This window comes from Cetorhinus maximus, chromosome 9 (genome assembly GCF_964194155.1).
Source record: "Cetorhinus maximus chromosome 9, sCetMax3.hap1.1, whole genome shotgun sequence".
Lineage (NCBI taxonomy): Eukaryota > Metazoa > Chordata > Chondrichthyes > Lamniformes > Cetorhinidae > Cetorhinus > Cetorhinus maximus.
Genome location: NC_135887.1, coordinates 87880750 through 87895912, shown reverse-complemented (window position 1 = coordinate 87895912; position 15163 = coordinate 87880750).

Here is a 15163-nt window from a genome sequence, read left to right as displayed (position 1 = left end):
TCATATCTTGAAACAGAGAAAGGAGAGTGGGAGCTTCACAGATCAAAATTGTGAGAGGAGAGTCGGGAGTTTCACAATTTGAATCAGTGAGAGGAGAGCGGCAGTTTCACTGTATGAAACAGTGAGAGGAGAGCGGGAGTTTCACAATTTGAAAGAGAGAGGAGAGCGGGAGTTTCACAATTTGAAAGAGAGAGGGGAACGTGGGAGTTTCACAGTATGAAACAGTGAGAGGAGAGTGGGAGTTTCACAATTTGAAAAAGTGAGAGGAGCGCAGGAGTTTCACAGTTTGAAACAATGAGAGGAGAGCAGGAGTTCCACAAATTGAAACAGTGAGAGGTGAGCCAGGAGTTTCAGAAGTTGAAAAAGAGAGAGAAGAGCGGAGAGTTTCAGTTTGAGACAGCAAGAGGAGAGCTGGGAGCTTCACAGTTCAAAAAGCGAAAGGAGAGTGGGAGATTCACAGGTTAAAACAGTGAGAAGAGAGCAGGAGCTTCACAATTTGAAACAGTGAGAGGGGAGCGGGAATTGCACAATTTGAAACAGTGAGAAGAGCGTGGGAATTTTACAATTTGAAATAGTGCGAGGACAGCGGGACTTTCACAGATTGAAACAGCGTGAGGAGAACTGGGGCTTTCACAGTTTGAAACAGCAAGAGGAGAGCGGGAGTTTGATAGCTTGAAACAATAAAAGGAGAGCTGGAGTTCCACAATTTGAAACAGTGAGAGGACAGTGGGATTTGCACACATTGAAACAGTGAAAGGAGAGCGGGGATTTCCCTCTTTGAAACAGTGAGAGGAGAGCCGGGAACTCCATAATTTGAAACAGTGAGAAGAGATCCGGAAGTTTCACAATTTGAAACAGTGAGAGGAGAGCAGGAGTTTCTTATCTTGAAACAGAGAAAGGAGTGTGGAAGCTTCACAGATCAAAACTGTGAGAGGAGAGAGGGAGTTCCACAATTTGAATCAGTGAGAGGGGAGCCACAGTTTCACAAATTGAAACAGTGAGAGGAGAGCGGGAGTTTCGCAGTTTGAAACAGTGAAAGGAGGGCTTGGGTTTCACAGTTTGAAACAGTAAGAGGAGAGCCGGGAGTTTCACAATTTGAATCAGTGAGAGGAGAGCGGGAGTTTCACAGTTTGAAACAGAGAGGAGAGCAGGAGTTTCACAATTTGAAACAGCAAGAGGAGAGCCGGGAGTTTCACAGTTTGAAACAGTGAGAGGACAGCAGGAGTTTCACATCTGAAACAGCAAGAGGAGCGCCAGGCATTTCACATGTTGAAACAGTGAGAGGACAGCAGGAGTTTCATACCTTGAAACAGCGAGAGGAGAGATGGAGTTTCACAGTTTAAAACAGTGAGAGGAGTGAGCGAGATTCACAATTTGAAACAGTGAGAGGGGAGCTGGTAGTTTCACAGTTTGAAGCAGTGAGAGGAGAGCAGGAGTTTCACAGTTTGAAAAAGTTAGAGGAGCAATGCAGTTTCAAAATTTGAAACAGTGCAAGGAGGACGTTAGTTTCACATTTTGAAACAGGGAGAGGAGAGCAGGAGTTTCACACTATGAAACAGTGAGAGGAGAGCGGGTGTTTCACAATTTGAAACAGTGAGAGGAGAGCGGGTGTTTCACAATTTGAAACAGTGAGACGCGGGGCGGCAGTTTTACAATTTGAAACAGTGAGAGGAGAGCTGGGAGTTTCACAATTTGAAACAGTGAGAAGAGAGCTGGGAGTTTCACAAATTGAAACATTGAGAAGAGAGCTCGGAGTTTCACAATTTGAAAGTGAGAGAAGAAAAGGAATTCCATAGCTTGAAACAGCGAAAGGAGATGGGAGTTTCACAGTTCAAGACAGTGAGAGGAGAGCAGCTGTTTCACATTTTGAAACAGTGAGAGGGGAGCGGGAGTTTCATAATTTGAAACAGTGAGAGGAGAGCGGGAGTTTCACAATTTGAAACAGCAAGAGGAGAGCCGGTCGTTTCACAGTTTGAAACAGTTAGAGGACAGCAGGAGTTTCACACTGAGATGAGCGCCAGGCATTTCACAATTTGAAACAGTGAGAGGAGAGCAGGTGTTTCATACCTTCAAACAGCGTGAGGAGAGCAGGTGTTTCACAGTTTAAAACAGTGAGAGGGGAACCGGTAGTTTCACAGTTTGAAGCAGTGAGAGGAGAGCGGGATTTTCACAGTTTGAAACAGTGCGAGGAGAGCCGGGGGTTTTACAACTTGAAGCAGCGCGAGGAGAGCAGGAGTTTCACAGTTTGAAAAAGTGAGAGGAGCGAGGCAGTTTCAAAATTTAAAACAGTGCGAGGAGGGCGTTAGTTTCACATTGTGAAACAGGGAGAGGAGAGCGGGAGTTTCACACTATGAAACAGTGAGAGGAGAGCGGGAGTTTCACAATTTACAACAGTGAGAGGAGAGCGGGAGTTTCACAATTTACAACAGTGAGAGGAGAGCGAGAGTTCCAGATTTTGAAACAGCGAGAGGAGAGCTGGCAGTTTCACGGTTTCAAATAGCCACAGGAAAGCGGGAGTTTCATAGCTTGAAACAATGAGAGGAGAGCAGGAGTTCCACAAATTGAAACAGTGAGAGGTGAGCCAGGAGTTTCACAATTTGAATCAGTGAGAGGAGAGCAGGAGATTCATATCTTGAAACAGAAAAAGGAGAATGTGAGCTTCACACATCAAAACTGTGAAAGGAGAGCCAACGGTTTCACAATTTGAATCAGTGAGAGGAGAGCGGAAGTTTCACAATTTGAAAGAGAGAGAGGAGTGCATGAGTTTCACAGTATGAAACAGTGAGAGGAGAGCGGGAGTTTCACAATTTGAAACAGTGAGAGGAGAGCGGGAGTTTCACAATTTGAAAAAGAGAGAGAAGAGCGGCGAGTTTCACAGTTTGAAACAGTTAGAGGGCAGCAGGAGTTTCGCAATTTGAAACACTGAGATGAGCGCCAGGCATTTCACAATTTGAAACAGTGAGAGGAGAGCAGGAGATTCATATCTTGAAACAGAGAAAGGAGAGTGGGAACTTCACAGATCAAAACTGTGAAAGGAGAGCCAAGGGTTTCACAATTTGAATCAGTGAGAGGAGAGCGGAAGTTTCACAATTTGAAACAGAGACAGGAGCGCATGAGTTTCACAGTATGAAACAGTGAGAGGAGAGCGGGAGTTTCACAATTTGAAAAAGAGAGAGAAGAGCGGCGAGTTTCACAGTTTGAAACAGTTAGAGGACAGCAGGAGTTTCGCAATTTGAAACACTGAGATGAGCGCCAGGCATTTCACAATTTGAAACAGTGAGGGGAGAGCAGGAGTTTCATACCTTCAAACAGCGAAAGGAGAGCAGGTGTTTCACAGTTTAAAACACTGAGAGGAGAGAAGGAGTTTCACAATTTCAAACAGTGAGAGGGGAGCGGGAGTTCCACAATTTGAAGGGGTGAGAGGAGATCGGCATTTTCACTGTTTGAAACAGCGCGAGGAGAGCCGGGAGTTTTACAATTTGAGGCAGTGAGAGGAGAGCGGGAGTTCCACAATTTGAAAAAGTGAGAGGAGCAATGCAGTTTCAAAATTTAAAACAGTGCAAGGAGGGCGTTAGTTTCACATTTTGAAACAGGGAGAGGAGAGCGGGAGTTTCACACTATGAAACAGTGAGAGGAGAGCGGGAGTTTCACAATTTGAAACAGTGAGAAGAGAGCTGGAGTTTCAAAATTTAAAACAGTGAGAGGAGAGCGGGTGTTCCAGATTTTGAAAGAGTGAGAGGTGAGCCTGGAGTTTCACAATTTGAATCAGTGAGAGGAGAGCAAGAGTTTCATATCTTGAAACAGAGAAAGGAGAGTGGGAGCTTCACAGATCAAAATTGTGAGAGGAGAGTCGGGAGTTTCACAATTTGAATCAGTGAGAGGAGAGCGGCAGTTTCACTGTATGAAACAGTGAGAGGAGAGCGGGAGTTTCACAATTTGAAAGAGAGAGGAGAGCGGGAGTTTCACAATTTGAAAGAGAGAGGGGAACGTGGGAGTTTCACAGTATGAAACAGTGAGAGGAGAGTGGGAGTTTCACAATTTGAAAAAGTGAGAGGAGCGCAGGAGTTTCACAGTTTGAAACAATGAGAGGAGAGCAGGAGTTCCACAAATTGAAACAGTGAGAGGTGAGCCAGGAGTTTCAGAAGTTGAAAAAGAGAGAGAAGAGCGGAGAGTTTCAGTTTGAGACAGCAAGAGGAGAGCTGGGAGCTTCACAGTTCAAAAAGCGAAAGGAGAGTGGGAGATTCACAGGTTAAAACAGTGAGAAGAGAGCAGGAGCTTCACAATTTGAAACAGTGAGAGGGGAGCGGGAATTGCACAATTTGAAACAGTGAGAAGAGCGTGGGAATTTTACAATTTGAAATAGTGCGAGGACAGCGGGACTTTCACAGATTGAAACAGCGTGAGGAGAACTGGGGCTTTCACAGTTTGAAACAGCAAGAGGAGAGCGGGAGTTTGATAGCTTGAAACAATAAAAGGAGAGCTGGAGTTCCACAATTTGAAACAGTGAGAGGACAGTGGGATTTGCACACATTGAAACAGTGAAAGGAGAGCGGGGATTTCCCTCTTTGAAACAGTGAGAGGAGAGCCGGGAATTCCATAATTTGAAACAGTGAGAAGAGATCCGGAAGTTTCACAATTTGAAACAGAGAGAGGAGAGCAGGAGTTTCTTATCTTGAAACAGAGAAAGGAGTGTGGAAGCTTCACAGATCAAAACTGTGAGAGGAGAGAGGGAGTTCCACAATTTGAATCAGTGAGAGGGGAGCCACAGTTTCACAAATTGAAACAGTGAGAGGAGAGCGGGAGTTTCGCAGTTTGAAACAGTGAAAGGAGGGCTTGGGTTTCACAGTTTGAAACAGTAAGAGGAGAGCCGGGAGTTTCACAATTTGAATCAGTGAGAGGAGAGCGGGAGTTTCACAGTTTGAAACAGAGAGGAGAGTAGGAGTTTCACAATTTGAAACAGCAAGAGGAGAGCCGGGAGTTTCACAGTTTGAAACAGTGAGAGGACAGCAGGAGTTTCACATCTGAAACAGCAAGAGGAGCGCCAGGCATTTCACATGTTGAAACAGTGAGAGGACAGCAGGAGTTTCATACCTTGAAACAGCGAGAGGAGAGATGGAGTTTCACAGTTTAAAACAGTGAGAGGAGTGAGCGAGATTCACAATTTGAAACAGTGAGAGGGGAGCTGGTAGTTTCACAGTTTGAAGCAGTGAGAGGAGAGCAGGAGTTTCACAGTTTGAAAAAGTTAGAGGAGAGCGGGAGTTCCACAATTTGAAAAAGTGAGAGGAGCAATGCAGTTTCAAAATTTGAAACAGTGCAAGGAGGACGTTAGTTTCACATTTTGAAACAGGGAGAGGAGAGCAGGAGTTTCACACTATGAAACAGTGAGAGGAGAGCGGGTGTTTCACAATTTGAAACAGTGAGAGGAGAGCGGGTGTTTCACAATTTGAAACAGTGAGACGCGGGGCGGCAGTTTTACAATTTGAAACAGTGAGAGGAGAGCTGGGAGTTTCACAATTTGAAACAGTGAGAAGAGAGCTGGGAGTTTCACAAATTGAAACAGTGAGAAGAGAGCCCGGAGTTTCACAATTTGAAAGTGAGAGAAGAAAAGGAATTCCATAGCTTGAAACAGCGAAAGGAGATGGGAGTTTCACAGTTCAAGACAGTGAGAGGAGAGCAGCTGTTTCACATTTTGAAACAGTGAGAGGGGAGCGGGAGTTTCATAATTTGAAACAGTGAGAGGAGAGCGGGAGTTTCACAATTTGAAACAGCAAGAGGAGAGCCGGTCGTTTCACAGTTTGAAACAGTTAGAGGACAGCAGGAGTTTCACACTGAGATGAGCGCCAGGCATTTCACAATTTGAAACAGTGAGAGGAGAGCAGGTGTTTCATACCTTCAAACAGCGTGAGGAGAGCAGGTGTTTCACAGTTTAAAACAGTGAGAGGGGAACCGGTAGTTTCACAGTTTGAAGCAGTGAGAGGAGAGCGGGATTTTCACAGTTTGAAACAGTGCGAGGAGAGCCGGGGGTTTTACAACTTGAAGCAGCGCGAGGAGAGCAGGAGTTTCACAGTTTGAAAAAGTGAGAGGAGCGAGGCAGTTTCAAAATTTAAAACAGTGCGAGGAGGGCGTTAGTTTCACATTGTGAAACAGGGAGAGGAGAGCGGGAGTTTCACACTATGAAACAGTGAGAGGAGAGCGGGAGTTTCACAATTTACAACAGTGAGAGGAGAGCGGGAGTTTCACAATTTACAACAGTGAGAGGAGAGCGAGAGTTCCAGATTTTGAAACAGCGAGAGGAGAGCTGGCAGTTTCACGGTTTCAAATAGCCACAGGAAAGCGGGAGTTTCATAGCTTGAAACAATGAGAGGAGAGCAGGAGTTCCACAAATTGAAACAGTGAGAGGTGAGCCAGGAGTTTCACAATTTGAATCAGTGAGAGGAGAGCAGGAGATTCATATCTTGAAACAGAAAAAGGAGAGTGTGAGCTTCACACATCAAAACTGTGAAAGGAGAGCCAACGGTTTCACAATTTGAATCAGTGAGAGGAGAGCGGAAGTTTCACAATTTGAAACAGAGAGAGGAGTGCATGAGTTTCACAGTATGAAACAGTGAGAGGAGAGCGGGAGTTTCACAATTTGAAACAGTGAGAGGAGCGCGGGAGTTTCAGAATTTGAACAAGAGAGAGAAGAGCGGCGAGTTTCACAGTTGGAAACAGCTAGAGGACAGCAGGAGTTTCACAATTTGAAACACTGAGAGGAGCACCAGGCATTTCACAATTTGAAACAGTGAGAGGACAGCAGGAGTTTCATACCTTCAAACAGCGAGAAGAGAGCAGGTGTTTCACAGTTTAAAACACTGAGAGGAGAGAAGGAGTTTCACAATTTCAAGCAGTGAGACGGGAGCCTGTAGTTTCACAATTTGAAGCACTGAGAGGAGAGCGGGATTTTCACAGTTTGAAACAGCGCGAGGAGAGCCGGGAGTTTTACAATTTGAAGCAGTGAGAGGAGAGCAGGAGTTTCACAGTTTGAAAAAGTTAGAGGAGAGCGGGAGTTCCACAATTTGAAAAAGTGAGAGGAGCAATGCAGTTTCAAAATTTAAAACAGTGCAAGGAGGGCGTTAGTTTCACATTTTGAAACAGGGAGAGGAGAGCGGGAGTTTCACACTATGAAACAGTGAGAGGAGAGCGGGAGTTTCACATTTTGAAACAGTGAGAAGAGAGCAGGAGTTTCAAAATTTAAAACAGTGAGAGGAGAGCGGGAGTTCCAGATTTTGAAACAGCGAGAGGAGAGCCGGCAGTTTCACGGTTTCAAATAGCAAGAGGAAAGCGGGAGTTTCATAGCTTGAAACAATGAGAGGAGAGCAGGAGTTCCACAAATTGAAACAGTGAGAGGTGAGCCAGGAGTTTCACAATTTGAATCAGTGAGAGGAGAGCAGGAGTTTCATATCTTGAAACAGAGAAAGGAGAGTGGGAGCTTCACAGATCAAAACTGTGAGAGGAGAGCCGGGAGTTTCCCAATTTGAATCAGTGAGAGGAGTGCGGGAGTTTCACAGTATGAAACAGTGAGATGTGAGCCAAGAGTTTCACAATTTGAAACAGTGAGAGGAGAGCGGGAGTTCCACAATTTGAAAAAGTGAGAGGAGCGATGCAGTTTCAAAATTTAAAACAATGCGAGGAGGGCATTAGTTTCACATTTTGAAACAAGGAGAGGAGAGCGGGAGTTTCACAATTTGATACAGTGTAGAAGAGAGCTGGAGTTTCAAAATTTAAAACAGTGCGAGGAGGGTGTTAGTTTCACATTTTGAAACAGGGAGAGGAGAGCGGGAGTTTCACACTATGAAACAGTGAGAGGAGAGCGGGAGTTGCAGATTTTGAAACAGCGAGAGGAGAGCCGGGAGTTTCACAGTTTCAAATAGCAAGAGGAAAGCGGGGGTTTCATAGCTTGAAACAATGAGAGGAGAGCAGGAGTTCCACAAATTGAAACAGTGAGAGGTGAGCCAGGAGTTTCACAATTGAATCAGTGAGAGGAGAGCAGAAGTTTCATATCTTGAAACAGAGAAAGGAGAGTGGGAGCTTCACAGATCAAAACTGTGAGAGGAGAGTCGGGAGTTTCACAATTTGAATCAGTGAGAGGAGAGCGGCAGTTTCACTGTATGAAACAGTGAGAGGAGAGCGGGAGTTTCACAATTTGAAAGAGAGGAACGCGGGAGTTTCACAGTATGAAACAGTGAGAGGAGAGCGGGAGTTTCACAATTTGAAACAGTGAGAGGAGCGCAGGAGTTTCACAGTTTGAAACAATGAGAGGAGAGCAGGAGTTCCACAATTTGAAACAGTGAGAGGAGAGTGGGAATTTCACACATTGAAACAGTGAAAGGACAGCGGGGATTTCCCTCTTTGAAACAGTGAGAGTAGAGCCGGGAATTCCATAATTTGAAACAGTGAGAAGAGATCCGGGAGTTTCATAATTTGAAACAGTGAGAGGAGGGCAGGAGTTTCTTATCTTGAAACAGAGAAAGGAGTGTGGAAGCTTCACAGATCAAAACTGTGAGAGGAGATAGGGAGTTCCACAATTTGAATCAGTGAGAGGGGAGCCGCAGTTTCACAAATTGAAACAGTGAGAGGAAAGCAGGAGTTTTGTAGTTTGAAACAGTGAAAGGAGGGCTTGGGTTTTACAGTTTGATACAGTAAGAGGAGAGCCGGGAGTTTCACAATTTGAATCAGTGAGAGGAGAGCGGCAGCTTCACAGTATGAAACAGTGAGAGAAGAGCGGGAGTTTCACAGTTGGAAACAGTGAAAGGACAGCCGGAGTTTCACATTTGAAACAGCAAGAGGAGCGCCAGGCATTTCACATGTTGAAACAGTGAGAGGACAGCAGGAGTTTCATACCTTGAAACAGCGAGAGGAGAGAGGGAGTTTCACAGTTTAAAACAGTGAGTGGAGTGAGCGAGATTCACAATTAGAAACAGTGAGAGCAGAGCGGGAGTTGCACAATTTGAATCAGTGAGGGGAGAGCAGGAGTTTCACAGTATGAAACAGTGAGAGGAGAGCGGCAGTTTCTCAATTTGAAACAGTGAGAGGAGCGCGGTAGTTTCAAAATTTGAAATAGTTCGAGGAGAGCAGGACTTTCACAGATTGAAACAACGCGAGGAGAACCGGAGCTTTCACTGTTTGAAACAGCAAGAGGAGGGTGGGAGTTTGATAGCTTGAAACAATAAGAGGAGAGCAGGAGTTCCACAATTTGAAACAGTGAGAGGAGAGCGGGGGTTCCCTCTTTGAAACAGTGAGAGGGGAGCCCGGGAATTTTACAATTTAAAACAACGAGAACAGAGCCGGGAGATTCACAATTTGAAACAGTGAGAGGACAGCAGGAGTTTCATAACTTGAAACAGCAAAAGGCGAGTGGGAGTTTCACAGTTTAAAACGGTGAGAGGAGAGCGGGTGTTTCACAATTTGAAGCAGTGAGACGCGGGCCGGCAGTTTTACAATTTGAAACAGTGAGAGCAGAAAAGGAATTTCATAACTTGGAACAGTGAAAGGAGAGTGGGAGTTTCACAGTTCAAGACAGTGAGAGGAGAGCGGCTGTTTCACATTTTGAATCAGTGAGAGGGGAGCGGGAGTTTCATAATTTGAAACACTGAGAGGAGCGCCAGGCATTTCACAATTTGAAGCAGTGAGAGGAGAGCAGGAGTTTCATACCTTCAAACAGAGAGAGGAGAACAGAGGTTTCACCGTTTAAAACACTGAGAGGAGAGAAGGAGTTTCACAATTTGAAACAGTGAGAGGGAAGCCGATACTTTCACAATTTGAAGAAGTGAGAGGAGAGCGGGAGTTTCACAGTTTGAAGCAGTGAGACGAGAGTGGAATTTTCACATTTTGAAACAGTGAGAGGAGAACAGGAGTTTCACTGTATGAAACAGTGAGAGGTGAGCGGGAGATTCACAAATTGAAACAGTGAGAGGTGAGCGGGAGATTCACAAATTGAAACAGTGAGAGGTGAGCGGGAGATTCACAAATTGAAACAGTGAGAGGTGAGAGGGAGATTCACAAATTGAAACAGTGAGAGGTGAGCGGGAGATTCACAAATTGAAACAGAGAGAGGAGAGCGGGAGTTTCACAATTTGAAACACTGAGAGGAGAGTGGGAGTTTCACACATTGAAACAGTGTAAGGAGACCAGGGGTTTCCCACTTTGAAACAGTGAGAGCAGAGCCAGGAATTTCACAATTTGAAACAGTGAGAAGAGAGCCGGGAGCTTCACAATTTGAAACAGTGAGAGGAGAGCAGAGCTTTCCTATCTTGAAACAGCGAAAGGAGAGTGGGAGTTTCATAAATCAAAGCTGTGAGAGGAGAGCGGGAGTTTCACAATTTGAATCAGTGAGGGAGGAGCCGGCAGTTTCACAAATGGAAACAGTGAGAGGAGAGCGGGAGTTTCACAGTTTGAAACAGCAAAAGGAGAGCGGGAGTTTCACAGTTTAAAACAGTGAGAGGAGAGCAGGAGTTCCACAATTTGAATCAGTGAGAGGGGAGCCGGCAGTTTCACAATTTGAAACAGTGAGAGGAGAGCGCGAATTTCACAATTTGAAACAGTGAGAAGAGAGCGCGAGTTTCACAATTTGAAACAGTGAGGAGCGCGGGAGTTTCAAAATTTAAAACAGTTCGAGGAGAGCGGGAGTTTCAGTTTTTGAAACAGTGAGAGGAGAGCCAGGAATTTCACAATTTGAAACAGTGAGAAGAGAGCCGGGAGTTGCACAATTTGAAACAGTGAGAGTAGAGTAGGAGTTTCACACAATGAAACAGTGTAAGGAAACCAGGGGTTTCCCACTTTGAAACAGTGAGAGGAGAGTCAGGAATTTCACAATTTGAATCAGTGAGAAGAGAGCCGGGAGTTTCACAATTTGAAACACTGAGAGGAGAGTGGGAGTTTCACACATTGAAACAGTGTAAGGAGACCAGGGGTTTCCCACTTTGAAACAGTGAGAGCAGAGCCAGGAATTTCACAATTTGAAACAGTGCGAAGAGAGTCGGGAGCTTCACAATTTGAAACAGTGAGAGGAGAGCAGAGCTTTCCTATCTTGAAACAGCGAAAGGAGAGTGGGAGTTTCATAAATCAAAGCTGTGAGAGGAGAGCGGGAGTTTCACAATTTGAATCAGTGAGGGAGGAGCCGGCAGTTTCACAAATGGAAACAGTGAGAGGAGAGCGGGAGTTTCGCAGTTTGAAACAGTGAAAGGAGAGCGGGGATTTCCCTCTTTGAAACAGTGAGAGGGGGGCCAGGTGTTTCACAATTTGAAACACTGAGAAGAGTGCAGGAGTTTCACAGATTGAAACAGTGAGAGTAGCACGGGAGTTTGAAAATTTAAAACAGTGCGAGGATGGCACAAGTTTCACAATTTCAATAAGTGAAAGGGGAGCCGGCAGTTTCACAAATTGAAACAGTAAGAGGAGAGCGGCTGTTTCACATTTTGAATCAGTGAGAGGGGAGCTGGCAGTTTCACAATTTGAAACAGTGAGAGGAGAGCGGGAATTTCACAGTATGAAACAGTGAGAGGAGAGCGGGAGTTTCACAATTTGAAACATTGAGGGAAGAGCAGGAGTTACATATCTTGAAACAGAGAAAGCAGAGAGGGAGTTTCACGGATCAAAACTGTGAGAGGAGAGTGGGAGTTTCACAATTTGAATCAGTGAGAGGGGAGCCGGCAGTTTCACAAATTGAAACAGTGAGAGGAGAGCGCGAGTTTCACAGTTTGAAACAGAGAAAGGAGAGAGGGGGTTTCACAGTTTGAAACAGTGAGAGGACAGCAAGAGTTTCACAATTTGAATCAGTGAGAGGAGAACAGGAGTTTCATACCTTGGAACAGTGAGAGGAGAGCGGGAGTTTCACAGTTTAAAACAGTGAGAGGAGAGCGGGAGTTTCACAGTTTAAAACAGTGAGAGGAGAGCGGGAGTTTCACAGTTTGAAACACTGAGAGGAGAGCGGGATTTTCAGTTTCAAATAGTGAGAGGAGAGCCAGAAGTTTCATAATTTGAAACAGTGACAGGAGAGCAGGAGTTTTATAGCTTGAAGCAGCGGGAGCAGAGCCACGGGATTCACAGTTGGAAACAGCAAGAGGTGAGCAGGAGTTTCACAATTTGAAACAGTAAGAGGAGAGCGGAAGTTTCATAAATTGAAAAAGTGAGAGCAGCGAGGCAGTTTCAAAATTTGAAACAGTGTGAGGATGGCGCGAGTTTCACAATTTGAATAAGTGAGAGGGGAGCCGGCAGTTTCACAAATTGAAACAGTGAGAGGACAGCAGGAGTTTCATACCTTGAAACAGCAAAAGGTGTGTGGGGGTTTCACAGATCAAAACTGTGAGAGGAGAGTCAGGAATTTCACAATTTGAATCAGTGAGAGGGGAGCCGACAGTTTCACAAATTGAAACAATGTGAGGAGAGCGGGAGTTTCGCAGTTTGAAACAGCGAGAGCAGAGCCACGGGGTTCACAGTTGGAAACAACAAGAGGAGAGCAGGATTTTCACAGTTTGAAACAGTGAGAGGAGAGTGGGATTTTCACAGTTTGAAATAGTGAGAGGAGAGCCTGAAGTTTCACAATTAGAAACAATGACAGGAGAGCAGGAGTTTTATCCCTTGAAACAGCGAGAGCGAAGCCACGGGGTTCACAGTTGGAAACAGCAATAGGAGAGCATGAGTTTCACAATTTGAAACAGTAAGAGCAGAGCGGGAGTTTCAGAATCTGAAAAAGAGAGAGAAGAGCGGCGAGTTTCACAGTTTGAGACAGCAAGAGGAGAGCCGGGAGCTTCACAGCTCGAAAAAGTGAAAGGAGAGTGGGAGTTTAACAGTTTAAAACAGTGAGAAGAGAGCGGGAGCTTCACAATTTGAAACAGTGAGAGGGGAGCCGGGAGTTTCACAGTTCCAAGTACTGAGAGGAGAGCAGGAGTTTCATACCTTGAAACAGCGAAAGGAGACCAGGAGTTTCACAGTATGAAGCAGTGAGAGGAGTGCAGGAGTTTCACAGTTTGAAACACTGAGAGCAGCGTGGGAGTTTCAAAATTTAAAACAGTGCAAGGAGAGTGGGAGTTTCACATTTTGAAACAGCGAGAGGAGAGCCAGGAGTTTCACAGTTTCAAGTGGAAAGAGGGGAGTGGGAGTTTGACAATTGAAACAAAGAGAGGAGAGCAGGAGTTCCACAATTTGAAACAGTGAGAGGAGTGCCAGTAGTTTAGCAATTTGAAACGGTGAGAAGAGAGCCGGGAGTTTCACAACTTGAAACAGTGAGAGGAGAGCAGAAGTTTCATATCTTGAAACAGCAAAAGGAGAGTGGGAGTTTCACAGATCAAAACAATGAGAGGAGAGCGCAAGTTTCACAATTTGAATCAGTGAGGGGGGAGCCGGCTGTTTCACAATTTGAAACAGTGAGAGGAGAGCGGGGGTTTCACAGTATGAAACAGTGAGAGCAGAGCGGGAGTTTCATAATTTGAAACATTGAGAGGAGAACGGGAGTTTCACAAATTGAAACAGTGAAAAGAGATCCGGGACTTTCACAATTCGAAACAGTGAAAGGAGAGCAGGAGTTTCATAGCTCGAAACAGTGAGAGTAGCGTGGGAGTTTCAAAATTAAAAGCAGTGCGAGGAGAGCGGGTGTTTCACATTTTGAAACAGTGAGAGGAGGGCGGGTGTTTCACGTTTTGAAACAGCGAGAGGAGAGCAGGATTTACAGTTTGAAATGGTGAGAGGAGAGCCAGAAGTTTCACAATTTGAAACAGTGACAGGCGAGCAGGAGTTTTATCGCTTGAAGCAGCGGAAGCAGAGCCACGGGGTTCACAGTTGGAAACAGCAAGAGGAGAGCAGGAGTTTCACAGTTTGAAACAGTGAGAGGAGAGAGTGGGATGTTCACAGTTTGAAACAGTGAGAGGAGAGCAGGAGTTTCACAATTTGAAACTGTGAGAGGAGTGTGGGAGTTTCAAAATTTAAAACAGTGCAAGGAGAGCGGGAGTTTCACATTTTGAAACAGCGAGAGGAGAGCGGGATTTACAGTTTCAAATAGTGAGAGGAGAGCCAGAAGTTTCATAATTTGAAACAGTGACAGGAGAGCAGGAGTTTTTTCGCTTGAAGCAGCGGGAGCAGAGCCACGGGATTCACAGTTGGAAACAGCAAGAGGTGAGCAGGAGTTTCACAATTTGAAACAGTAAGAGGAGAGCGGGAGTTTCACAAATTGAAAAAGTGAGAGCAGCGAGGCAGTTTCAAAATTTGAAACAGTGTGAGGATGGCGCGAGTTTCACAATTTGAATAAGTGAGAGGGCAGCCGGCAGTTTCACAAATTGAAACACTGAGAGGACAGCAGAAGTTTCATACCTTGAAACAGCAAACGGTGTGTGGGGGTTTCACAGATCAAAACTGTGAGAGGAGAGCGGGAGCTTCACAATTTGAATCAGTGAGAGGGAGGCGGCAGTTTCACAAATTGAAACAATGAGAGGAGAGCGGGAGTTTCGCAGTTTGAAACAGCGAGAGCAGCGCCACGGGGTTCACAGTTGGAAACAGCAAGAGGAGAGCAGGAGTTTCACAGTTTGAAACATTGAGAGGAGAGTGGGATTTTCACAGTTTGAAATAGTGAGAGGAGAGCCTGAAGTTTCACAATTTGAAACAATGACAGGAGAGCAGGAATTTTATCGCTTGAAACAGCGAGAGCGAAGCCACGGGGTTCACAGTTGGAAACAGCAATAGGAGAGCATGAGTTTCACAATTTGAAACAGTAAGAGCAGAGCGGGAGTTTCAAAATTTAAAACAGTGCAAGGAGAGTGGGAGTTTCACATTTTGAAACAGCGAGAGGAGAGCCGGGAGTTTCACAGTTTCAAGTGGAAAGAGGGGAGTGGGAGTTTGACAATTGAAACAAAGAGAGGAGAGCAGGAATTCCACAATTTGAAACAGTGAGAGGAGTGCCAATAGTTTTGCAATTTGAAACAGTGAGAAGAGAGCCGGGAGTTTCACAATTTGAAACAGTGAGAGGAGAGCAGAAATTTCATATCTTGAAACAGCGAAAGGAGAGTGGGAGTTTCACAGATCAAAACAATGAGAGGAGAGCTCAAGTTTCACAATTTGAAACAGAGAGAGGAGAGTGGGGGTTTCACAGTATGAAACAGTGAGAGGAGAGCGGGAGTTTCATAATTTGAAACATTGA